The 26,573-nt window shown below is 37.7% G+C and overlaps 1 protein-coding gene across 1 annotated transcript in view; it reads left to right on the forward strand.

Moving 5' to 3' along the window:
- The first annotated feature begins 223 nt into the window (after window positions 1–223).
- LOC129250042 (uncharacterized) overlaps window positions 224–26,573 on the forward strand; it is a 31,412-nt gene continuing 5,062 nt past the window's right edge. Inside the window, exon 1 of the mRNA XM_054889688.1 lies at window positions 224–241. The gene's annotated coding sequence lies outside the window, so the exon portion shown is untranslated. The remainder of the gene's footprint in view (window positions 242–26,573) is intronic.

Below are 26,573 nucleotides of genomic sequence, written 5' to 3' on the forward strand. Positions count from 1 at the left end.
CAAACCAATCGTCGGATTGTATTGAAATTTCGTAAACTTATTGTTTGTAATTGCCGGAAGAATATAAGCATTGTAAAATTAATTTAAAATTAGGGGCATGGCATATCCTATACTAACTAATCTTTTAATATTACATATTTTGGAAACCATTCGTGCCTGAATGCTGAAACTTGGTACAAATATATTATGAATTCGCAGAGCTCAGAGATAAGTCAATAACTCCAAAAAGTGGATGATAATGGTAAGTGGGGCGTGGCACCTCATACACAGATCAGTTTTCAATAGCGCATAGTTTCGAAATACTTTATAATAGACTAATGATATTTGGGAGTAAAAAGGATATTCATAGTAGTTCTTCTTAAAATGCCATCTAAAAGTATATACATATGTATAAGTATTATCAAGGAATAAAAAAATGGCATTTGGCACAGATGTATAATATTTCAATGTTCGAAAATCTATGAAAAGTGGGGGGTATTGATAAAGAAGGCGTGGCAGTTCTTATACAAACCAAATTTTAAATATTGCATAACTTTGAACCATACTATACCAATGTCTTGATATTACCGGAAAGAGATCTTGAATTGGTAAAGGGAGCACAGCAAATAAAGAGCAAGTACTGAAAAATATAATCCCACAACAGTCACCGACTAACTCTCTCTGCGTACGGTCATTCGTAGTTTTTCTAGTGCGGCCGCTAGTTTTCTCCGATCTTATTTTTTGCTAACATCCAATTTCTTTTCACAAGCGTTAATCCAAAAATATACCTTGTATTGTGATAAGTGTGAAGCTCTTTCAAAATGCCCTCTGGGGCTCCTTACCTAGGGGAGAATAGCTTTGCCCATTTTTCCTCTAGTCCGCAATCAAAAAGAAAAAAAAAACTAATAAACCCCAAGAATCGTTTCCTGATCTACCCCAGGTTAACTTAACCAATGCGATGATCCGAAATATATAGTTATTAAATTTGTCGACAAAGAAAAACCGTTATCTAAATACTCATGTTTCTCTGTGCATAAAGCCATACTAGCCATAAGCAAAGAAATAAATTCCATTGCTGAACGCCGCGATGGAAGTCTTTTAGTTCTTACAAAAAACAAAAGAATTGCAGAAAAATTTTTGAACGCGAAAAACCGTCCTGGCATTTGCCACATTGAAATCTGAATTGTGTCAAAGGTACAATATTTGCGCCTTTTCTCAAGGATATGACAGAATGTGAGATCGTTAAAGGTTTAAAGCAACATGGAGTAATCTCCGTATACAAATTCCAAAGGAAAATTAACGACACCGTATGTCCAACAGAAGCCTTATTGCTTACTTTTGACTCATACTATCTCTCGGACGTAGCTTGGTGGAAGCTCTCAGTTCGCCCTTATTTCCCCAACGCCATGCGTTGTAGGTCATTTCAAATCCTTGGGCATACTATGAAGCATTGCAAAAATCTTCCAACTTGCATAACCTGTGATCTGCCTCCTCATATGAACACCGAATGTTGTACCAGAATAATGTGCGCAAACTATTCAGCTGACCATCCATCAAATTCTAACAGCTGCCCCAGATTTCTTCAAACCAAAGAAATTCTTAAAATCAAAGTAATAGACAAATGCACCATTCGCGAAGCAACAAAAAAATACAAAGCAAGAGCTCTACAAAACTCTTTCCCTCAAACTTACTCCCAAATCATTTTTTTTTTTTTTTTTTTTTTTTTTTTTTGGTGGGTGAGGTAGGGTTCAAAATGCCTTCGCACTTACAGCGACCGTCGTCTACTGCGTCGTGTGGTGTGGCCACTAAAACAGTCCCTCCTCCTCTCCTGGGGAGACTCCCTCCCGGAACTGATTTGTACATTACTTCGGGAGGGCCCAGAACGGCGTCCATGAAAAGGACCAAATTCTAATTCACCCACGTCTGGGTCCACCATATTTGTAGCCAGCGTTCATGCTATAGGCTCGTCTTCTTTTGTCTCTATCTGCGGGGATTCATGTTGTCGGTTTATCTTCTAGTCAAATATATTAGGACCTCTGTCCATGTCAAGTTTTTTGGCACGTAGAACTCGCTCTATATACGTGCGAATAATTTGCCAATTTTCTGCGCTTTCTATCATTTTATCAGTGATGTTGTCAGCTCTTAAGGGGCCTAGTCTGCCTTCGACAGCTGTGCGATCTGGTTTCCATCTCTCACATTTGAAGAAAGTGTGATCTGCGTCGTCAATAAGTGCATCTCCGTAGATGCATTTAGTGGTTTCTGACTTACCTATGTTGTTAAGGTATTTGTAAAAGTATCCATGTCCAGATAGCATCCCAAATCATTAGGGCACAAAGTAAAATAGTTGACAAAAGCAATATTGACAGTTCGTCAAATATATCAAGAACATCTTGGAAAATATAACTGAAACAACTTCACAAACATCGTTTGTAAATAGAAATAACAACAAAGAAATAAACTTAGTAAATACCCAACAAATTAGCAATTCCACTTCTCTCATTCCGAAACCAAACTCAAATTTTAAACCAAAAATTTCTTACTCTCACCTCAATTCTCTCACCAGTTCTCATATTAACTCAGCGATGAGCAACTGCCTCCTGGTCTAACTAATGTTATTTCAGATAACATTTATTCGACCTTCAACGATTCAAAACGAATATAAATATCGACTCTTCTCACTCTGTCATGCAGATCGAGGAAGCAGTCTAATTCAACTCATCATGTTTCCAATTCTATTTTGTTTTAATTTTTTCATTTTTTCGTAATACTCCTATGCTTTCCGTTTTGCAATGGAAAATGAATGGATACAGCTATATTCAACTCGAAATATTACTAACAAAGGGTTCTTGTGATTTCGGCTGAGGAAAATTCTTAGGTGGGAGGAGTGTACATGGTCATGGCTACAAACTTTAGCGGAATATCCACTATGAGTGTGTTGAAATACTGGACTGAATTTGAACTAATTTGTGTGGAATATTTTTCCTAATACTCGTAAGTATCGGTACTCCCTGTTTTTTGCAATTACATGGTATAGGTTATGGAAATAGCCAACATATATTACATTTTGGGAGTATAAGGGGATTGGCTATGAGAGAGGTGAGTTTCATTAAGTAGAATAATTAGGCGTGAATGGGTATTAAGTAGGAGGAGGCAGATCACAGGTATATGCAAGTTGGAAGATTTTTGCAATGCTTAATAGTATGCCCAAGGATTTGACATGACCTACAACGCATGGCGTTGGGGAAATAAGGTCGAACTGAGAGCTTCCACCAAGCTACGTCCGGGAGAAAGTATGAGTCAAAAGTAAGCAATAAGGCTTCTGTTGGACATACGGTGTCGTTAATTTTCCTTTGGAATTTGTATACGGAGATTACTCCATGTTGCTTTAAATCTTCAACGATCTCACTTTCTGTCATATCCTTGAGAAAAGGCGCAAATATTGTACCTTTGACACAATTCAGATTGGTATGATACGAACATTCAATGTGGCAAATGCCAGGACGGTTTTTCTGCAATTCTTTTGTCTTTTGTAAAAACTAAAAGACTTCCATCGCGGCGTTCAGCAATGGAATTTATGTCTTTGCTTATGGCTAGTATGGCTTTATGCACAGAGAAACATGAGTATTTAGATAACGGTTTTTCTTTGTCGACAAATCTAATAACTATATATTTCGGATCATCCCATTTGGTTATATTAACGTGGGGTAAATCAGATTAAGATAAGATTCTTGGGGTTTACAATTTAGTAATCTATAAAAAAGCCAATGCTACCATATTTTCAAACGTGCGGCAAAAACTGCGAAACGGAAAAATTTTAAAAATCTGACTTCAAACATTAACCCTACCACCAGACGCAATAAAGTATGGGGATACATAAAAATGTTAACTGGTTCTCGGCGAATTCCTACCTTTTCGCACATTATCTCTTCAAACGGAGTGCTATTTTCCCCAGCCGATATATCTGACTTCTTCGCCTCTTTTTTATCCACCTTTTCTTCCAACACGAGCTTTTCTGGCAACTTCCGTAATGAAAAAGTTGCAGCTCTTAATAATAGCTTCTCGTTCTTATTCCGCCTAACAACGGTTGCGAAACAAATAGAAGCAAATATACAAATATCCGAATTCAACTACGCTCTCAGTTTTTTGAAAGGAAAAACTCCTGGCCTCGACAGGTATTCTTACCTAATGATTCGAAACATTCCCACTTCGGTCAAACTTTGGCTGATCAACCTTTTCAACAATATTCTTGATAGCGGCTCTTTTCCTCAATCCTGGAAATTAGCATTGTTTCTAAAACCCAATGAAACGGCGTCAGAAGTTGACAGCTATAGGCCAATCTCGCTATTATCTTGTCTCGATAAATTGTTTGAAAAAATCATTGTCAATAAACCCATGTGGTATGCCAATACTAAAAAATTACTCAGCCCAATCGAAGCTGCATATAGAAAACATCACGATCCCATTGGCTGTCTGCTAGACATTGACAACTCCATTTCAAATGCACTCTCTTCGAGAAATCATAAATCATTGCTCTCAACTGATTTCAAGAAAGCTTTTGATCGAATGGGAATATTTATTATAATGCGCCAATTAGATACATGAGAGGTAGGTCCAAGAATTAGGACAATTGTAAAGAATAGAAAGTGTAAGGTCAGAATACATCGTTTTCTATCGTAAACAAGACCCTTAGATAATGACACGCCTCAAGGCTCTCTATTGTCAGCCTTTCTTTTTATTATTGCTTTTGGTGGAATTGCCAATATAGCAACAAATCACAAAGGCATTGAATGTCTACTATATGTTGACGACGTTGTATTTTACACAAAAATTTCTGATCTTTTACATGTCACTCGCTTTCTAAAGACCAAGACCCTTCATTTTTGCAGAAAGCTATCTTGTACTGGATTCCAACTTAATCACAATGGAATCGTTTTAAGCTCCGTAACTGAAAACAACCTCCTTGGCCTCATTATAGGTTCTAAATATAGTTTTAAAAACCATTAGAAATATGTAAAAGACTGCCTTGTATCTATATTAAGTATTATATGTATATATTATAAAGTAACTTACTTCTAAGAACAGCGCTATCCACCCGTCATCACTCATCAACGTTACGAGGGCTCTACTACTATCAAAGATCGATTATGCTTTACAATTTTATGGAATATGCGATAAACGCTCATTAAAAATGATATCTACACCTTGCCATATTGGCATTCGAAGATCTCTCCGAGCTTTTCCAACAACTCCGTTGAGGAATTTGTTTGCGGAATCGGGGCTCCCTACTATAAAGGATAGAGTTAATGACTGCACTTATCGCCTCCTTCCAAAATGTGTATTCTCATCAAACATCTGTCTTGCTAAGGACTTCAACAACGCTTTAAATAGGAAAACACGGCCTAGAACACTTTCAGTTAGCTTTCGTTGTCTCATTTTATTTAAACAACTTGATATGCCACCTTACTCCAAATTTCATCAATCAGAAGCCTACCCGGCTTGGGCTATCAAAAATACTTCCTTTGCTATCAGGACTATGCAACTCTTCAAAGAAAAAACATCGATAGATGAATACAGAGAAATATTTGCTTTTGAACGCGATAAGTTGTTGAATTTAGGTTGGAACTTACTTTTTACAGACGGCTCTAAAACTTCTTTCTCAACTTCTTTTGGGGTAACCAAAGAAAATGGCGAATTAATTAAACATGGCCTACTTAACCCATATGTTCAGTATTCACCGCGGAACTACATAGCTGCTTTATATGAAGCTGCCAAATATACTAAACAGAATAAAGGAAAATATGTTATACTCGTACGTACAGACAGCAGATCCTGTATTGATGCCATTGAGTCACCAACTAATACACAACAAGAAATCGTTGCTATTCGTAACATGCTTCAAACCTCTCACAATAAATTGTTTATGTGGATTCCTGGTCACATGGGAATCAGAGGTAATCAAAATGCTGATGCCGCTGCTAAAAGCGTAGCAAATATTCCATCCTTTTTTCATCATCATCTAACTTAACAAGATATAATTTCTTAGATATCCAGAAGGCGTAATTCCACTCTCCGTGATGACTGGAAACTCTACACCCACCACTATGCTTTTGTTTATCACAAGAGAATAAAACCCAGCTTTCCACCAGTTTGCCTTTAAAAATGTTGAAACCTTTTATTCGTTTACGGCTTGGTCACACCATACTCACCCACTAGCATCTTTTGAGTCGTTCTACACCAAACAAATACCCTAAATGCCACGGACAATTATCACTAAATAATCACAAGAATAATTTTATCTTGATAAAAAATTAGTTTTGAAAAAAACTCTTTTTTTGGACGTATATTTAGTCAGTAGGAAATTTAATAAATTTATTGCACGAATTCCGTAGATCGAGTACTGAATAATGTCTTGGGGTATCAATTCAAAAAAATAAACATAAGTAAAATTAGGGTACACAGCGGTTAAATAGTCTCAATCAGTGCTCAGTATTTTTACTGAACACAATTTTTTTGCAAATTAAAAAAAATTCAAATTTCAAATTTAATTTTTTTTAATTAATAAGATACTAATGCGCCAATGCGAAAAAGGTTGAAGAAAAAAATGTTTTTTCAATTCTATGTTAGAAAATTAAAGTGGAATTAAAGTGTTCAATTAGAAAATTAAAGTGGAAGACAAAAGAGCCTCTGAATATGTTTATAATATGCTTTGACTCCAACGAAGATATAAAGAAAATATATGAAATCAAACAGATCCTTAATTGTATTATTAAAATAGAACAATTAAAACCATCGAAACTCATCCCACAGTGCAAATCATGCCAAGGATTTATGCATACAAAAAACTACTGCTGCAAGCCTCCTAAGTGTGTCAAATGCGCTGGCGATCACGAAACAATTAAATGCACTAAACAAGATAACGAGTTACCAAAATGTTGTAACTGTGGCCAAAATCACCCAGCAAGTTATAGAGGTTGCCAAGTGGCCAAAGATTTACAAAAACTACGCAATAAAAACATTGCTGGTCGCAAATCACTAACCGCCGCTAATCCGATTTTAAAAAAACAACTCTCAAGAGTCGAAAGTGGCAAAACTTTTGCTGAAGTACTTTCGGAGAATAAACCTGCACCAATAAAGGAAGATATCTTGTCTCAAATTTTGAAGAAATTGGATGAGCAAACATCTTTTAATCAACTTTTGCTTAGTCGAATTACCAATCTAGAGAAAACAGCAAATGTATGACATGAAGAGCATGAAAAATGTCAAAATAATGGCTTGGAATGCAAATGGTATTATACAGCACCAAAATGAGTTAGAACTACTGCTGCACAAGGAAAAAATTGATATTTGCCTTATATCCGAAACACACCTAACTAAGCAAACGTATATTACATTTCAAGGTTACAATATGTACTGCTCAAATCATCCCCTAGAAAATGCAAGAGGGGGCAGCGCCATTATTATAAAGAAATCCATACATCACTTCGAGGATGAAAAAATAAGATTAACAGAGTTCCAAGCAGTAGCAGTTTGTATAAAACTATCTGAAGCTGATTTAACAGTAATAGCGCTATACAGTCCACCTAGACATAACCTAAAGTCAGAAGACTATAAAAAACTTTTTGAAAACTACAATGGGAGATACATAATTGGTGGAGATTTCAACGCGAAACACGTTAGCTGGGGTTCTCGCTTAACAACAACTAAAGGTCGTGAACTATGGAAAGCGGCAAAACAACTTGGCTGCCAAATTATCTCTACCGGAAGTCCAACCTACTGGCCTTCAGACCCTAACAAAATCCCCGATGTTATAGATTTCTTTGTAGTCAAACAAATACCAAACCATATCATCCAAGTAGAAGACGGCGTAGACCTGAACTCAGACCATTCACCTATTTTTATGTATCTTAATGGCGAATCAAAATTTAACGAACGAAGTCCAGTACTCTCAAATAAAATGACCGACTGGAATTTTTTCAAGTATAAACTCGATACGTATATGGAAAATACCGACACAATTACCACCGAAGAAGATATTGAAGACGAAACAATAAAACTTACAACACATATTCAGAAAGCAGCTTGGATAAGCACGCCAGCAAGTAAACAAACACGAGATAACCATCAACAAAGATATCCACAAGAAATATTAAAAATATTAAGAGAAAAAAGAAAAGTAAGAAAAAAGTGGCAATCAACAAGGGTGCCCTCCAAGAAAACTGAACTAAACAGATTAACAAAATTGCTCAGAGAAAAAATACAGGAGCATAAAAACAATATCACAAAAAACACTCTGAAAAACTTATCAGCAGAAAAAACAGGTGAATTCTCGCTTTGGAAAGCGATGACGTGTGTCAAACGACCAATTCAACATAATCCGCCAATAAAACGGCAAAATGGTATTCACATTTGGGCTAAAAGCGATGCAGAAAAAGCTGACGTATTTGCCAACCACCTGCAGAAAATCTTTCAACCGCACGGAAAAACAATAAATTTCACTCCGCCATCAACTGTACAAGAGTTCGTTAAAATAAAGCATTTCAGTATAGATGAAGTTGCTACCGAAATTTCCAATTTAAAATTAAGGAATAGTCCAGGGTTCGACTTAATAACCGCCGAAGTTTTGAGAAATATATCAACTAAGGCGCTAATGAAATTGACTTTTATAATGAATGCATGCCTAGATTGGAAATATATACCATTCCAATGGAAAGTATCCGAAATAGTAATGATACCTAAACCAGGCAAAAATCCGAATGAAGTGTCATCTTACCGGCCAATCGCTCTGCTTCCAGTAATGGGTAAACTTTTCGAAAAGCTGTTCTCCAAACGCTTAAAATCTATAATTGCATGTAGAAACATCATACCCTCACATCAGTTTGGCTTCCGGGAAAAACACTCTACCGTCGAACAAATACACAGGATAACGCATACAATAGAAGACGCGCTAGAGAGTAATAAAGTCTGCTCAGCAATATTCCTTGACGTTGCCCAGGCATTTGATAAAGTATGGCACGAAGGACTACTTTGTAAATTAAAATCCCTTCTTCCGTTGCAGTTCACTGACATTTTGGAATCGTATATAACAAATAGGTACTTTAGAGTAAAGCAAAAGCAGGCGTATTCGGAAATAAAACAAATATTGGCCGGAGTACCACAAGGCAGCATACTCGGCCCAGTACTGTACCTACTCTATACCGCAGACCTACCAGTACCGAAAATGTGCAAAGTAGCTACATTCGCTGACGATACATGCATCTTAGCCGTTGGATCAACTGAAAACGAATCCATCCAGAAACTGCAGAAGTCCATTGACGAAGTAGTCACATGGACTGAAAATTGGAACATAAAGCTAAACGAAACTAAATCAGTTCACGTGGATTTTACTAACAAAAAAATTATCTACAAACCAGTTCATATTTTGTCAGCAATAGTGCCAAATGCTAATAGTGCAAAGTATCTAGGCATGACTTTAGATGTAAAGCTCAAGTGGAAAGAGCACGTGAAAATCAAAGCTGCTGAGCTGAATCTAAAGATGCAAAAACTCCAATGGCTAATTGGCAGAAACTCTGAGCTATCAACTCAAAATAAACTCCTCATATACAACCAAGTGCTAAAGCCGGTGTGGACCTATGGTCTTCAATTATGGGGATGTACTGCAAAGACCAACATCGACATTATACAGCGCCTCCAAAATAGAGTAATCAGGGGAATCGTTAAAGCTCCCTGGTACGTGCGTAATGAAGATCTGCACAAGGATTTAAATTTAAAAACCGTCTCAGACACAGCCAATTTCTGTGCAGTTAAGCATGCTGAAAAATTAAAAAAACACATTAACGCAGAAGCTTCCGTACTAAGCGATGAAGCAACTGTAAAAAGAAGATTGAAAAGAAAGAAACCTCAAGACTTAGTTGTCAATATTGTTTAAGCTACTTCAAATTGTCAAATGAAAATTACTTATTAGTTTTATACTAGGTGTAATCTTTATGGAATGTAAATAAAAATTTATAACATTTCAATAAAAAAAAAAAAAAAAAAAATTCTATGTAATAATGTTTAGCCAATCTTTAAAAACAATGCACTTGTTCCTTTAATTCTTTTATAAAATTTCGATTAATCGGTCCGGAAAACCGGCTTGATGGATCGATTTAAAAATGTACAGGGTTATTAGTGGAATACTAAACTGTAAAAGTCCCTGGAAACATGAGTCCCCACATTAATATTTGTAAGTGAGCGATAGATTTTCTGAAAAACCGTAAAAAGGCGTTTTTTTTTGTGTTAACCTCAAACCAACGTTAATTTTCTCAAAAAATTAAACTAATATCTTATAGGAAATTTATTCTACTTTCCAAAACCATTGTCCCATTTATTGTGGGATTACTAGTTGTTGAGATATCAATGATCAAAGATCAAATGGTTTTTTTTCGTAAAATGCATATATCTCAAAGAAAAATGATCGTAGCGAGAGTTCAAAAAAAGCAAATTGAAGCTAAATAATCAGGCTAGTTGACTATGGCTAGTTTTAGTCGGAAAAAAGATATGTTCAATTTCGATTGTGCATCAGACGTTAATAAGCCAACAACACTAAGAGGCAACATCATCGGTTTGACTTTTTCCAGACACATTACACTCGAAACACTCCCTTTCATTTCCAACTTTTCTTATCATATCATATCGTAGAGAATAGATTCGAAAATTTGATATGCCCATATGATTTGTATGCATCTTTACATATAGATTTGTTCTTTTTGTTTGAAAATTGCGCGAAATTGTATATATGCATGTTTATGTACATATAAAAAAAAAAAAATAATTGGCGCGTACACTTCTGTTAGGTGTTTGGCCGAGCTCCTCCTCCTATTTGTGGTTTGCGTCTTGATGTTGCTCCACAAATGGAGGGACCTACAGTTTCAAGCCGACTCCGAACGGCAGATATATTATTTTTATGAGGAGCTTTTTCATGGCAGAAATACACTCGGAGGTTTGCCATTGCCTGCCGAGGGGCGACCGCTATTAGAAAAATGTTTTTATTAATTTTGCTTTCACCAAGATTCGAACCAACGACCTCTCTGTGAATTCCGAATGGTAATCACGCACCAACCCATTCGGCTACGGCGCACAGTGGTTCTAAATCGACGAAAAGCGGAAACAATTCAATATCTTGCAAACGGATAGTCCGAATGAGCTGAAAATTGGTACACCGAAAATTCATAAAATGTCTAAGCTAAAACTAGAAAAAATTTTGGAAATTCTAAATAGTTTTGAAAAACTACGGAATTGAAAATAATATTTTACAAAAACTTGTCCTTTTTCTATTATGAATAAGAATAAAAACGGATTTCAAACTCGTAAAAATAAATTGTTAACCCTTCTAACTGCTTATTTGTCAGGGTTGAAGTGACCCAAAGGTCGTTTAATTGCTAAAAATAAATAAAACTCAATTGCATTATTGTTTTTTATGTTTTAACTAATGTACTAAATCTAGTCGCAGTAGAAAAGTTTAAAGAAAATCATAATTTCAAAAATTAAGTTTAATTTCAAATGGTTTTAGTAAATATGGCGTTAATTAGCACTACTAATATTTTTTTTTTGTGTTTTATTTTAAAAAGATTTTTTTATAAAGATAATAAAAAATCATTATGAAAAGTTATTATTATTCCTTAAGAAAAAAACGAATATTATTACTTTATTCGTTATTGTTAATATCGGGTAACAAGTTTTTTGCCTCATCACTTAAAATAAGAAATTTCTTTTTTGGAGTCGGTCTTAATTTGTTAATAAAAGGGTCAGATGATAGCAGCATCATGTGCATAACATCTTCATTTGTTGAAACCCTATCACACTTTCTTGTATGCAGATTCCGATAGCGTTTATAATCCTTGTTTCTACATTCTTGAGCTTCTTCAGAAAGCGCGCCAACAGAAAATGTACAGTTTTCAATTATTTGCTTACCATGCAATAATACTTTATGTACTGATGATGGCATGTTATACCATCCATAGTTGGCGACTAACATTTTTGCAGTATCATATGCATAATTATCAAATTTACAACTATCCACCGGTTCTGGGCAGGTTATTGCTTCTAAAATCACAGCACATCTATTAATTATTTCTTCTTTAACAAGAAGAAGATGCAGGAGTTTCGGTTACAGCTTGAGCCGTTGTGCCATCCAACATTGTAAAGAAAAACTTATGCCGAACTTTAAAAACTCGATTTCGTATATCAACAACTGAATCTTGTATTTGTGCGATTTCCGCATCTACTCTATTTTTTCAGCTCGAATCTTTTCAGGGGTTTCCTTTGCGAATTGAAATTGGATACATCGACAATATCTCGTAGAAGAAGGACGTTCGTTTTTCCATACTACGTTGCTGTTTATTCGACAGGACAAATTTAATGGCACTATTGATGTCATAAATAGATTAGAATCACATAACTCTTTATCACCAAGTTTTTGGTTGTATTCGCATTGTCCAGACGCACCATCACAACCCCATTTAGAATACATTTTTAATGATTCATCGTCAATTTCAGCGATTTCATCCTCAGTCATCGAATGAAGCAGCCGCTTTGCTGTGTGGTCTATAAGTTCTTGTAAATCAATAGACGCTGAAGTATCCGTAATTGTCATGCTTTCAGGATAACACCTTTTCTTCGCATCCAAAATCTTACTATAAGGAGGAAGAATGTCGTGGCCCTCTTTTTTTAAACCTTGTCTCAAAACTTGGTATTGGTATTTCGACATTTCCGTTTGTATAAATATAGCAAGTGCTTTGTCAGCGTCGATATGGTGCATTTTTGGAGCCTTTGTGCGTGATTTAGCAGCACTTTTAATTTGCTCATCGGAATATAATGAACGAACTTGAGTTATTTTATATCGTTTAGCACGCGTACAGCAATTCTCAAACTTTTTTTGAGGTCTACCGACTCTTTTTGTAATTTTTTTTGAAACAGAAGCACACTCTACATCTAAATTGAAGTGAAAAACTCCTTCAAGCCAACTACTATACTTAGCTTCAAATTTGGCTTTTGTCCTGCTACAAGTATTCCATTTTTTATTGAAGTGTGGTAAAAATCGCTGTTTTATTTGAAATAAAACTTTTTGAATTTGAGAATCGCTGACGTTAGGGTAAGTATTTTTAAAGAATAACTGTAATTTATCAAGATCGCGATTATTATCAATGATCTTTTTATACAAAATTTTATAGGAAATCGAAAAAATTTTCCATTTCAATAAAGTAATTCAATAAATTCTAATTATTTAAATAAGTATACTCGTATAGAATCTACGGAATGTTTGGTTTGTAAGAAGGAGCGAGTATTTTCCTAGTAAGTGCAGTATGTCAATGAACTTACACAAAAAAAGATGGCATCAAAGTAAATCCAACTGCATTAATCAGAGACTGAACCCATTACAAAATGTTGTCTAAAAAGCTAAAAATTAATGTCAGGGTTGAAACTTTGATAAGATAGAAAATATTTATTCATTAACCAGTACACAATATACTTGTAAAACAAATTATTTAAATGAAATATGAAATTAAGCAAAATGCAATTAGAAGAATGTTTTCTTGCTAATTTCGAATAAAGGCAGCTAAATTATATTTGTCGAACTCTCCAAGATAACGCTGCGATTCGCCGGTGGCTACACTTTTTTACTGACATTTATTTCAACTCCTTGACTTTATTCTCAAAAACATTTTTTTATTATTCCAAATGCTACTTCGACCAGTATTTGTATTTCATCAACAAGTGCTTTTACACAGTACATAACACAATTGATTTCATCAAGATTTTGAGCTAATACGAACATTTAAAGACCTCAAACGGCCAAGGTGGCAGCTGGTGGCAGCTGATTTTACATCTATCTGATTGCGCAGAATGTACTTAATACTAAAATATAGTACTCAGCTTGGAGAAGAGTGGAGCTTTTTTTATAGACCTCCTAATCGCATACTCTTTTACATATTTTCTTTCGATTAACTGATTTATGTTCTACTAAGACCATGATAACTGGAGGAACGATATTATATATTCTATCTAAGGTACTATCCATACCTAATATAAAAATCATAAAAGATTTTAAATATTGTTCATCCAGCTAAGGAACTTATTAATCAACCTTTTATGAAAAATATTCAGAAAAACCTGCTGCCAGCAATAGTACAACTTTGGCGATTTTTCCTGCGCAGCACATATCATATAAATAAATGAATTTCTTTTTTTCAGAAACCTCATTAAATTAGCTATTCAGAAAAAATTTTTTAAAATATTTTTGTTTATTTTCATCATTTGGAATTTTTTCCGCCCAGAAACCACTGTGCGGCGGCCGCATATACTATGTAGTATATAACAAATCTTATAAGTCATGTGGTAAATATTACCATACATTTTTTCCTTCATATATAATAATAAATTAATAATAAAAGCATTAAAACAACAGGTATTATTAAGAACTTGTCGTCACTAATTATAAATTCGGTTCGATGATACAATTGGTTTTATTTTAAATTCAAGTAAATCAAAGTTAATAATCTTCATAGAGAAATGGTTCATTACCATGCACATGGGAATAAGGCATATGCAAAAACAAATAGGTGAATTTATATACAAATGCGCATATACATACATATATATGCTCACTCCAGTAGGAGAGAGCCAGATGTCGAACGTTGCCGAACGCGGGGGCCGATTGTGCCTCTTTGTCGTTCGTTCCGAGCTCTCGCTTGCAGTTCAAGCAAGGTAACGACGCATGAGCAAGATAAGGATGCATTTTTTGGTGCGTGCAGCCGGCTACATCGAATTATTATATTAAACGTTATCACGTCAAAAAATTTCGAAAAAATCGTTAAGTAAAAAAAAATGTTTGCGGAAAGAAAAACTAGAAATTTAAAGCTTCAAATTGCTTTTTTTTTCAAAAATCACTAACAAATTTAGGAAATTTTTCTGTTCCCTTAATATTTGTGAGAAGTACATATATATATATATATATATTCGTGTTGTCAACTCATAAATTATACTCAGCGTCGTGGTGAATTTCGCTTCTTAAGGAGCTAAGAAAAATCGCCTTCCCGTGATTACATTATAAAAGTGTGGTAAAAGTACAAATGAGAATTACGAATTTCCGAAAAAATTTAATATATAGAGAATGTGTCTTTACCGCACGATAAATTGTTTTTCCCAAACGTCTGAAGAATTCGCAGAAATCTCCTTAGAAAGAAGAAAATCATGTCCAGGGAAATGAATGTATCGGCCAGATCCATGTCAAGACTATTTGGAGATGATCTCCACATGAAAGCCTTCCTTCGCTCAACTGGTCATCTTTTTACAACATGCTTGAAGAAAATTAGATTCTACGGATGCAAAGAGCTTCGGTGACACGCAGTCATATATATATATATGCTAAAACTTCTAAGTACGCAAAAAATGTTGTTCCAAGTGTTCAGCGTGGCCATCATCGAGCCTCCGTAATGGTTTGGTGGGAAGTGTTTTGTAAAAGCGTTATATTTCTTCATTTCTGCGAAAAAGAGATTAAGACCGAGGCAAAAATGTACCAGGAAGATGTTTTAGAAGCCGTGGCGAAGCAGTTGAGCGGTACTCTCTTCAATGGAGAGCATTAGATCTTCCAGCATCTTCCTGGGTTCATAACCGCAGAAAATTGGCTGTCTGGGGTTCAGATCCGGTGATTGAGGTAGAGTTTTAAGCTGCATCCAGTCAAAGTTTAACGGCACTATCATGCAAATTAATCATCAAAAGGTTTAAATACAGATGTTTGTCCATTTTATCATCAAGAAAAACCATTTTTCCTACTCCCGATGCAGCTATGCACCCCCAAACCATTGCATTTTTTCCTTCATGCTTATCGGTAAGAATACGTTTTTTTTTTTTTCATTCTAGTCTGTATTTTTTTTCTCCAAACTTTTGGAGGGCCATCTGATCCGAAAACATTAAATTTCGACTCATCACTAAATATGACGTTTTCCTAAAAAGAATCTAACTCATTTATATAGCGTTTGGCGATAAATCCAATGTTGTTGTTGTTTTAACAGTAATAGTAGCCCCGTCAGTGTATGGTATATCACCTGTCGTCTTCGCCTAGCTCATCTAAGGGTAGACCCACGAAACAAGCTGTTTCGACGAGTTGGGTCCAGAGGGAGAGGGGTGTTAGATGAGTAGGTTTAACGGGTCATTTGAAGAGGTGGTTAGTGTCGTGCGGAGTATCTTCACCTGCCGAGCATATGTTTGGTATGTCGGGGTCAATTCTGGATAAGAAGGAGCTTGTGTTGCACGTGTCTCGAGGAGAAGCTGGAGCTCTTCATCTGCAATGGTTGGTCTCCGATTACTGCATTCACAGGGCGGGAACTTAAGAAAGTAGTGACGGTCTCCCGGTGAATTTCGTTTATTGACTGTCTAAATACTGTCTGGTCCAGTAGATTTCGGTCAGTTTTGTCCTGGATCTCGTCGGTATAGCTTAAAAGGTGCCTCCTGACGCGCCTAGGAGACGGCTCTGGCTCAAGCAGGTGTCTGCAAGGGTGAAACCTGCCGTAGCACCCCAGAAGTAACTGCTTGCTGAGCAGTTTGCTGTGCTCCATTATAGGGAGCATTTGTGCCTCGCTGTGAAGGTGTTGAATAGGGGACATCAGGAGGCAACCGGTCGCTGTCCGAATGACAGTATTTGGGCATGTCTGCGTGTCACTAGTTCCAGGCGACCAGCCAGGCGCAGTATAGTTTAGAACCGGCCGATCAATTGCCTTAAATGTCGATAGCAACAGTTCTTTGTCTTTGCCCCAAGTGGTGCTGGCAAGCGACTTGAGGACCTTGTTGCGATTTTGGACCTTCAGGGCAATTGCGGTTGTATGCGCTGAGAAGGAGGGCAAACTGTCAAAGGTCACACCCAAAATTTTGGGATTGCTTACCGTAGGAATGGGTGTATCATCGACTTTTACTCTGAGGGACAGTTCGACCTCCTTTGTCCAGGAGGCAAAGAGGGTCGCCGTGGATTTAGCGGGGGAAAGCTGTAGATTCCTCGCAGTGAAAAAGCGAGAAAGGTCGGTGAGTTAGTTGTTCACTTTGGAGCACAGACCATCGATGTCATTGCCCGACGCCATTATCGTGCAGTCGTCCGCGTATGAAACCAGGGAGACTCCCTCTGGTGGTTGGGGAGCTTCGAGATGTAGAAGTTGAACAGCAAGGGTGAAAGGAGACCACTTTGCCGTACACCTTGCTGAATCTTCCTCTGCTTTGATATTTGGTCTCGAAAAATCACTGACGAGTGACTGATAAATATCATCTAGTAGCGTGGAATTGCTGACTGTATCGAAACCTTTCTTCAGGTTCAGCGCTACTAGGGCAGCCTTCTCGCAGGGGCGGTTTTGGTTAAGCCTGCGGTTTATCTCGGCGTTTATGGCGATGAGTGCAGTGGTGGTGCTATCCACTCGTCGGAAACCGTGCTTCTGTGGGGCAGGAGCCAGGTGTTTCGTGAAGAGTGGGAGTAGGAGGGCTTCAAGTGTCTACACTACTGAGGAAAGGAGAGGGTTTCCCAGGTTTCAGTAGTGGGACCACTCTCCCTGCTTTCCACTTGTCAGGGATGATGAGAGTGGCCTAGGACGAATTGAAAACCTTTGTGTGATATCCTACTCCCTGGTCCCAGATGCTTCAACATCCGCGCGTTCAGTCCGTCAGGACCCATGGCTTTTGATGATTTTATTTTGTTGATGGCCCCCTGAACCTCATCACAAGAGAAAGCAAGTGGCGCACTGTCGTTCGCTAGTTTGTGCAGCCTTCTGGAGGCACGACGCTTGGCCCTATCGACCGGAGGATGCAGTATAAAAAGTCGGCTAAAATACCTCGCGCATCTCTTCGGGTCCGACGAAGTGCAGCCGTTGAAGGTGATATCCACCTCGTCGTTGTGCTTCGGACAGGGACCTAACGGTGGACCGGACCTGTGAACTCCGCGAAGCCTGCCCAATTAGCCTCTTCAAAGTTAAAATTGGGCCGGTGATTCGCGGAAACAAAGTCGGCAGGTCTCTCGTTCGAGACGATAATGGGCAAGTGGTCTGGTGCAAGCGATAGCATAGGTCGCCACGTTATGATATTTATCAGACGCGCGCTAGCTATTGTTATGTCTGGCGAGCTGCTGCAATTGCCCACTACCCTGGTAGGGGCGTCGTCGTTCACAGTGCTGAATGTCGAATCGTCTATCTGCTCTGCCAGTTGCTGTCCCCTACGATCATTTGGGAGGCTTGAATGCCAAAGATCGTGATGCGCATTGAAGTCACGTATAACCAATCGGTTTCCACCTCTGATGAGCGCACCTATATCAGGGTGATATCCTAGCGGGTAGCAGGTGTATACATTATAAATTTCGTGCTCGGCATCGCCTGTCCGGCTTAACGTTCTAAGGTGCTGTACATGCGGTCGATGCCTTCATCAATAAGACGATACGGCACTGTGTGGTGAACTATAAACTCTTGGCCACCACCATTGTCACGCTCGCGATCATGTCTGTGCACGTCATAGCCATTCCTGGTGATCAGAGAGGACTTGGCGTGCAGCTTGGTTTCCTGGACCGCAGCTATCTTGATACTGCGCCAGCTCATGAAGTCAACTATCTCGTCGACCGTGCTCGTGAGTCCATTGCAGTTATATTGAAGAAGCTTAGAGCTTCATGGTAAGGTGGTAGTAACGCGGTGGGTGTAGGACGCGTGGTTACCTACGTTGGGCCTGGTGTGCATTCCGCTGTGGTTATTGTGGCCTGATGGTGTGGGTGGCCGCTCCCCGGGGGCGGTTGCGGCTGCAGAGCTCTGCAGCAGGGGTAACGTAGTCAGTTGTCCACTCACGGGTGGTGCGCAGGCCGGAACACCTCTGAAAATGGCACCAGCCACTGCATGAGTTGCACTTGACTGATGTCAGGCTCCGAGGTATTTCGGTCTGACACACGGAACAGACTATGCGGGGGACCAAGAGCTGCTGGTGTGTCCCCGCACTGGGGTTGGAGCAGGAGCGAAAGGGATGGGCTATGTTAGGAGTTTGGTTGCTCCGATAGGCTCCTCACCGTGGAGGTGTGGATTGGGGTGGCGGTTGTTGGTGCCGGCCTATCGGGGGGATTGGTAGCCGTTAAGGCATCAGACGCCTGCTGGCGGGAGCAACACAAGGCCACATACCATGTCGACCACTCCCCATGAGTCTTAAGGCCTGAATATGTCTTACGGTGGCTCCATCCGTTGCAATTATTGCACCTAACCGAGGTGGAGTTCGGGTGGGGCCGTTTATGGCATACGCAGCAATAGAGTACTTCTGGCCCAGGCTTGGATTCAATACCAGTCCTGAGGAGCAGTATTTGGAGCAAGGTTGCTGCGAGGAGTTGCTCCTGTGGCGTGAGGGGTGGGGTGATATACTGTTCACTAGACAGGGCTAGTTTACTGGGGCGGCAGCCCTGTAAATCGATAAATCCAATCTGTTCTTTCTGTTAATGTCTGCAATGTAGCGCTTGCGGCGTGGCACTCTGATAACCAGAGTTATGCAGGCAATTACGGACAGTTTATGGGCTTACTTTTCTATGCAAAGACTTTTGAATATTCCGGCATAGTGTCGTGTGCGTTCCTTACTTAGAGTTTATATTTTTCGCCTTGCGTTTTGTTTTTGATTATCTTCCAATTTACCAGTATTAACGTAATTAGCAATAACACTTCGCACCGTTTAATGCGATCTGCCAATTTTTTGTCGATTTCGCGCAGTGATTCCGGATAATGGAAAATCCTCACTACGTCCCATTTTGTCACTTTCAACCGAGATATTACGCGCAACTGAAACTGAATCGGCGATATAAACTAAGAAAAACCAATTTTATTTCGTTTTTAGCAATATTAGTAAAAACACAAATGATTTTACTGTTACATACTTTTGCAGCAACAATATCATAATGTTTTGCAGCATTTTGCTACGTCTGCTTTCCTTGGAACCCTTCAGTGTGAGTTTAAGGGGGGACCCTCATTTAGACGGTCGAAAAATGCATCATTTTTGGGAATTTTTTTCTCAGGTAAAATAACTTCAAACGTTTTGTAATTCATAAAGTACTTTAATAAATGTCTTGACTGTCTACAAAAATTTTCGGAGAAGAAAAAAAACATTTTAAGTATGGAAATATACACCTCGTCCATGGCACCTCATTCTATCTGTGTACATTCTAGCGCTCTGAATTTTTTTCTGAAATAAAAAAACCAAATTTTTTTTAAAACTTTAGGATAATACCTTCGATGTGACATTTTGATTTAAAAAAAAAATGTCGAAATTGATATTTTTTACCCAGTTTTATGTTAAAAGTGATTTTTCATGCATAAAAATTGACTTTAAAATTACAAAAAAATATGAAAATCTTTTTTTTTTAAAAAACACTTAATGTCACATTGAAAACAATTTAATTATCTTTAAAATGCGCTATTGTAAAGCCTGATTGGTTCAATACAGCGTTCTCAATTGTGTACACAAAATCGAAAAATGATGTTTCGAGAAAAACGCGTTTAAAGTTTTGGATACAGGCGATCAGGCCACCCGTCGCGTCCTGTTAAAAATTTTGTCACTCCTTCAAAAATACAGATATCGACTTGAAATTTTGAAAGTATATTCTTAAATAGTTGTAGAATAGATTAAAATTATTTCCAAAAAATCGATTTTTTTGACCCGATAAATGAGGGTTCCCCCTTAAATAACGGTAGTTTTTTTTACGGCAATTCAATAGGAATGTAACATTGTTACAGTGACTCGAAAGAAATATACAGATATATTGTCACAGCAAATATTTTGCGCAAAGCTAAAATTTTATACGCACTATGCAGGGTGTACGAATAAATTGTGTTATTAAATGATATTAACTTCATTAAAAAAAGTTTTATAATTTCATATCTATAACGTACTTAGGTTAGGTTAGGTTAGTCAGGTTGCTTGTTTAACACAAGACACTCGGTGGCCCTAAGGCGCATTTGGATACCTGTATTTATTTTCCTTCCCCTTGGACTGACTTAACTTGTAATAGAACTTATGGCAAGACTAAGTATGTTCTTGTTCATGATACAGAGTATACATGCTCCAACCATTGTATCAAGATGTGCATGTGGGATAAACTGTTGTACCATGTATAGTACAACAAATTTCCATGTTTGTCCAACGGTTGTATAAAAATTAAAATTCTTAAATTTTTGGTGGTGGAGTTGGCGGTTGTACGTGTACGCGCAGGTTGTGTGCAACAGTTATTTACACAGAAATTAGAAAATACAATGCCATGGCTGAAAGGATAAGTGGTACAGGTGCCCTAAACATCTACGTATATGTAATCTAATGAGAATTCTACGAACAGCGCACCACAGATATTCAGCTCATGGTTAGTTGGTTGGTTAAAGTGGTGATTCTTCCAGAATCCTACTAGCTTCGCTCAGCTCAGCTCATACACTGAAAGACATTTTGGTAATGCTCATATACAGGACCGAGAGCCTACACAATATTCCAAGCCGGTGTTCAGTGATGATAGAGAAAATAGTGACGCCATATTATATACAGTCACTCACACCTTATTTGATACAGATACGATTTTGAGAAAATGGAAAGAGTATGCAGACATCTTATGCATATTGTTTTATTTCATTTTTCAACATAAAATACAAAAAACTGTCCACTCATACAGAGAATTCTTGCCGTAGCTTACATGATACAGTTAAAAGTACCGCTATTCCCGACGCATGTTTCAACCATGGGGCCTCGCACTTAAGCTGAAATTTAAGTTCGTCAACAGTTCAGCACATTATTGAACGCTTTATGCATTAAAATCGTGTGGTAAGGGACGACAGGCTCCAAATAAAACGCAATAGTGTCAGTGTTTAGTGCGGCAAGTGAAGAAAAATCCAGCAACAAGCGCTCCAAAGAAACTGTTCGAAATTCAGAATTAACGCGCGCCGAGTGAAGATGTGTTTCGCACATCTTATTGTCTCCTTTGATTTATTTCGTCCTGCGCAATGAACATATGTGCTAATTGTGGAACGCAGTGTGCCACTGGTAACTCTGTGTCGTCTTGAGAAATATGCTCGCTTGGATTGCAGTGTCAAAGTTTTTTTTTTTTTTTTATTGAAATGTTATAAATTTTTATTTACATTCCATAAAGATTACACCTAGTATAAAACTAATAAGTAATTTTCATTTCACAATTTGAAGTAGCTTAAACAATATTGACAACTAAGTCTTGAGGTTTCTTTCTTTTCAATCTTCTTTTTACAGTTGCTTCATCGCTTAGTACGGAAGCTTCTGCGTTAATGTGTTTTTTTAATTTTTCAGCATGCTTAACTGCACAGAAATTGGCTGTGTCTGAGACGGTTTTTAAATTTAAATCCTTGTGCAGATCTTCATTACGCACGTACCAGGGAGCTGGTCTTTGCCAGTACATCCCCATAATTGAAGACCATAGGTCCACACCGGCTTTAGCACTTGGTTGTATATGAGGAGTTTATTTTGAGTTGATAGCTCAGAGTTTCTGCCAATTAGTCATTGGAGTTTTTAGATTCAGCTCAGCAGCTTTGATTTTCACGTGCTCTTTCCACTAGAGCTTTACATCTAAAGTCATGCCTAGATACTTTGCACTATTAGCATTTGGCACTATTGCTGACAAAATATGAACTGGTTTGTAGATAATTGTTTTATTAGTAAAATCCACGTGAACTGATTTGGTTTCGTTTAGCTTTATGTTCCAATTTTCAGTCCATGTGACTACTTCGTCAATGGACTTCTGCAGTTTATGGATGGATTCGTTTTCAGTTGATCCAACGGCTAAGATGCATGTATCGTCAGCGAATGTAGCTACTTTGCACATTTTCGGTACTGGTAAGTCTGCGGTATAGAGTAGGTACAGTACTGGGCCGAGTATGCTGCCTTGTGATACTCAGGCCAATATTTGTTTTATTTCCGAATACGCCTGCTTTTGCTTTACTCTAAAGTACCTATTTGTTATATACGATTCCAAAATGTCAGTGAACTGCAACGGAAGAAGGGATTTTAATTTACAAAGTAGTCCTTCGTGCCATACTTTATCAAATGCCTGGGCAACGTCAAGGAATATTGCTGAGCAGACTTTATTACTCTCTAGCGCGTCTTCTATTGTATGTGTTATCCTGTGTATTTGTTCGACGGTAGAGTGTTTTTCCCGGAAGCCAAACTGATGTGAGGGTATGATGTTTCTACATGCAATTATAGATTTTAAGCTTTTGGAGAACAGCTTTTCGAAAAGTTTACCCATTACTGGAAGCAGAGCGATTGGCCGGTAAGATGACACTTCATTCGGATTTTTGCCTGGTTTAGGTATCATTACTATTTCGGATACTTTCCATTGGAATGGTATATATTTCCAATCTAGGCATGCATTCATTATAAAGTGTCAATTTCATTAGCGCCTTAGTTGATATATTTCTCAAAACTTCGGCGGTTATTAAGTCGAACCCTGGACTCTTCCTTAATTTTAAATTGGAAATTTCGGTAGCAACTTCATCTATACTGAAATGCTTTATTTTAACGAACTCTTGTTCAGTTGATGGCGGAGTGAAATTTATTGTTTTTCCGTGCGGTTGAAAGATTTTCTGCAGGTGGTTGGCAAATACGTCAGCTTTTTCTGCATCGCTTTTAGCCCAAATGTGAATACCATTTTGCTGTTTTATTGGCAGATTATGTTGAATTGGTCGTTTGACACACGTCATCGCTTTCCAAAGCGAGAAATCACCTGTTTTTTCTGCTGATAAGTTTTTCAGAGGGTTTTTGTAATATTGTTTTTATGCTCCTGTATTTTTTCTCTGAGCAATTTTGTTAATCTGTTTAGTTCAGTTTTCTTGGAGGGCACCCTTGTTGATTGCCACTTTTTTCTTACTTTTCTTTTTTTTCTTAATATTTTTAATATTTCTTGTGGATATCTTTGTTGATGGTTATCTCGTGTTTGTTTACTTGCTGGCGTGCTTATCCAAGCTGCTTTCTGAATATGTGTTGTAAGTTTTATTGTTTCGTCTTCAATATCTTCTTCGTTGGTAATTGTGTCGGTATTTTTCATATACGTATGGAGTTTATACCTGAAAAAATTCCAGTCGGTCATTTTATTTGAGAGTACGGGACTTCGTTCGTTAAATTTTGATTCGCCATTAAGATACATAAAAATAGGTGAATGGTCTGAGTTCAGGTCTACGCCGTCTTCTACTTGGATGACATGGTTTGGTATTTGTTTGACTACAAAGAAATCTATAACATCGGGGATTTTGTTAGGGTCTGAAGGCCAGTAGGTTGGACTTCCTGTAGAGATAATTTGGCAGCCAAGTTGTTTTGCCGCTTTCCATAGTTCACGACCTTTGTTGTTGTTAGGCGAGAACTCCAGCTTACATGTTTCGCGTTGAAATCTCCACCAATTATGTATCTCCCATTGTAGTTTTCAAAAAGTTTTTTATAGTCTTCTGACTTTAGGTTATGTCTAGGTGAACTGTATAGCGCACTGTTAAATCAGCTTCAGATAGTTTTATACAAACTGCTACTGCTTGGAACTCTGTTAATCTTATTTTTTCATCCTCGAAGTGATGTATGGATTTCTTTATAATAATGGCGCTGCCACCTCTTGCATTTTCTAGGGGATGCTTTGAGCAATACATATTGTAACCTTGAAATGTAATATACGTTTGCTTAGTTAGGTGTGTTTCGGATATAAGGCAAATATCAATTTTTTCCTTGTGCAGCAGTAATTCTAACTCATTTTGGTGCTGTATAATACCATTTGCATTCCAAGCCATTATTTTGACATTTTTCATGCTCTTCATGTCATACATTTGCTGTTTTCTCTAGATTGGTAATTCGACTAAGCAAAAGTTGATTAAAAGATGTTTGCTCATCCAATTTCTTCAAAATTTGAGCCAAGATATCTTCCTTTATTGGTGCAGGTTTATTCTCCGAAAGTACTTCAGCAAAAGTTTTGCCGCTTTCGACTCTTGAGAGTTGTTTTTTTTAAATCGGATTAGCGGCGGTTAGTGATTTGCGACCAGCAATGTTTTTATTGCGTAGTTTTTGTAAATCTTTGGCCACTTGGCAACCTCTATAACTTGCTGGGTGATTTTGGCCACAGTTACAACATTTTGGTAACTCGTTATCTTGTTTAGTGCATTTAATTGTTTCGTGATCGCCAGCGCATTTGACACACTTAGGAGGCTTGCAGCAGTAGTTTTTTGTATGCATAAATCCTTGGCATGATTTGCACTGTGGGATGAGTTTCGATGGTTTTAATTGTTCTATTTTAATAATACAACTAAGGATCTGTTTGATTTCATATATTTTCTTTATATCTTCGTTGGAGTCAAAGCATATTATAATCATATTCAGAGGCTCTTTTGTCTTCCACTTTAATTTTCTAAAAGCATTCGTTGCCTTAAGACCTTGATTCACCAGATCCGCAACAATTTCTTCTGGCTCGCAAGTGTGATGGAGATCTTTCACAATTACTCTTATTTGCCTTGTTTGCTTACTTTCATACAATTGCCAGGCTAGCTTCAGTGTTGTTAGTTTCTTTGTTAGCGCTCTGTAGTCTAAGCTATCGAATAGATTAATTTTGTAGTTATCTTTAGCAATTAGCTTTAGAAAAAAGTATTTTTGAATAGTTTCTTTAATAATTTTTTGAATGTATTGGTGGGTTATACCGGTTTGTGTCAAAGTGTGCAAAATTAAGCTCTAGTTACCTAAAGCTTCCCAATTTGTGCAAGAATGTGATGCTATATATATGTGTACATATATGTATATATGTATATAGATGTGACGTGTGCAAGGGTATATCAATTCCATCTTGTTGCTAAACTCGAAAATATGTTGCTCTTCTTATATATTTATACACACCGTCTTACGCGCTTACATCCTTTGTGGGTATTTGGCCGAGCTTGTCCTCCTATTTGTGGCGTACAAATGATTTTTATTACGAGCTTTTTCATGGCAGAAATACATTCGGAGGTTTGCCATTGCCTGTTGAGGGGCGACCGCTATTAGAAAACACTTTTTCTTCATTTTGGTGTTTCACGGAGATTCGAACCTACGTTCTTCGAATTTCGAATGGTAGTCACGCACTAACAATTCGGTTACGGCGACCTCCAATTCAATTCTAATTTAAGGGTCACAGAAATCAAAGTCCTTTCACTGTTGCTAGCAACACTGCGGTAAACAATGCGGATAAAAACAATTTAATAATTGCACGTTCGAAAGCTAAGGTCTTTGACATTACTAATTTGCCTTCGAACGTGAGTTCTAACACTGTTGTTGCTGGGATGCGTGTTACTGTAAGAAATACCAATACTCCCAAAGCGGATAATAATGTTGCTACTGTTATTTCTCCCATTATCAAAACATCTCACATTCGCTCTGCCGCTCCGTGATCTTTAAACAAAGATGATCCGCTTCTTCCTTTTGCTCATTCTTTGGCTGATGATAACGCAAATTCTGCTGTTGGCGTCGTTTTCTTTTCTGCCTGGCTTAAGGGACAACACCGAATTGGAAGTTGCCGTTCGCAATAAATGGGCTTATTTGTCCTCGTTTGCGCCGATTGTTACTGC

This window comes from Anastrepha obliqua, chromosome 6 (assembly GCF_027943255.1).
Source record: "Anastrepha obliqua isolate idAnaObli1 chromosome 6, idAnaObli1_1.0, whole genome shotgun sequence".
Taxonomy (NCBI): domain Eukaryota; kingdom Metazoa; phylum Arthropoda; class Insecta; order Diptera; family Tephritidae; genus Anastrepha; species Anastrepha obliqua.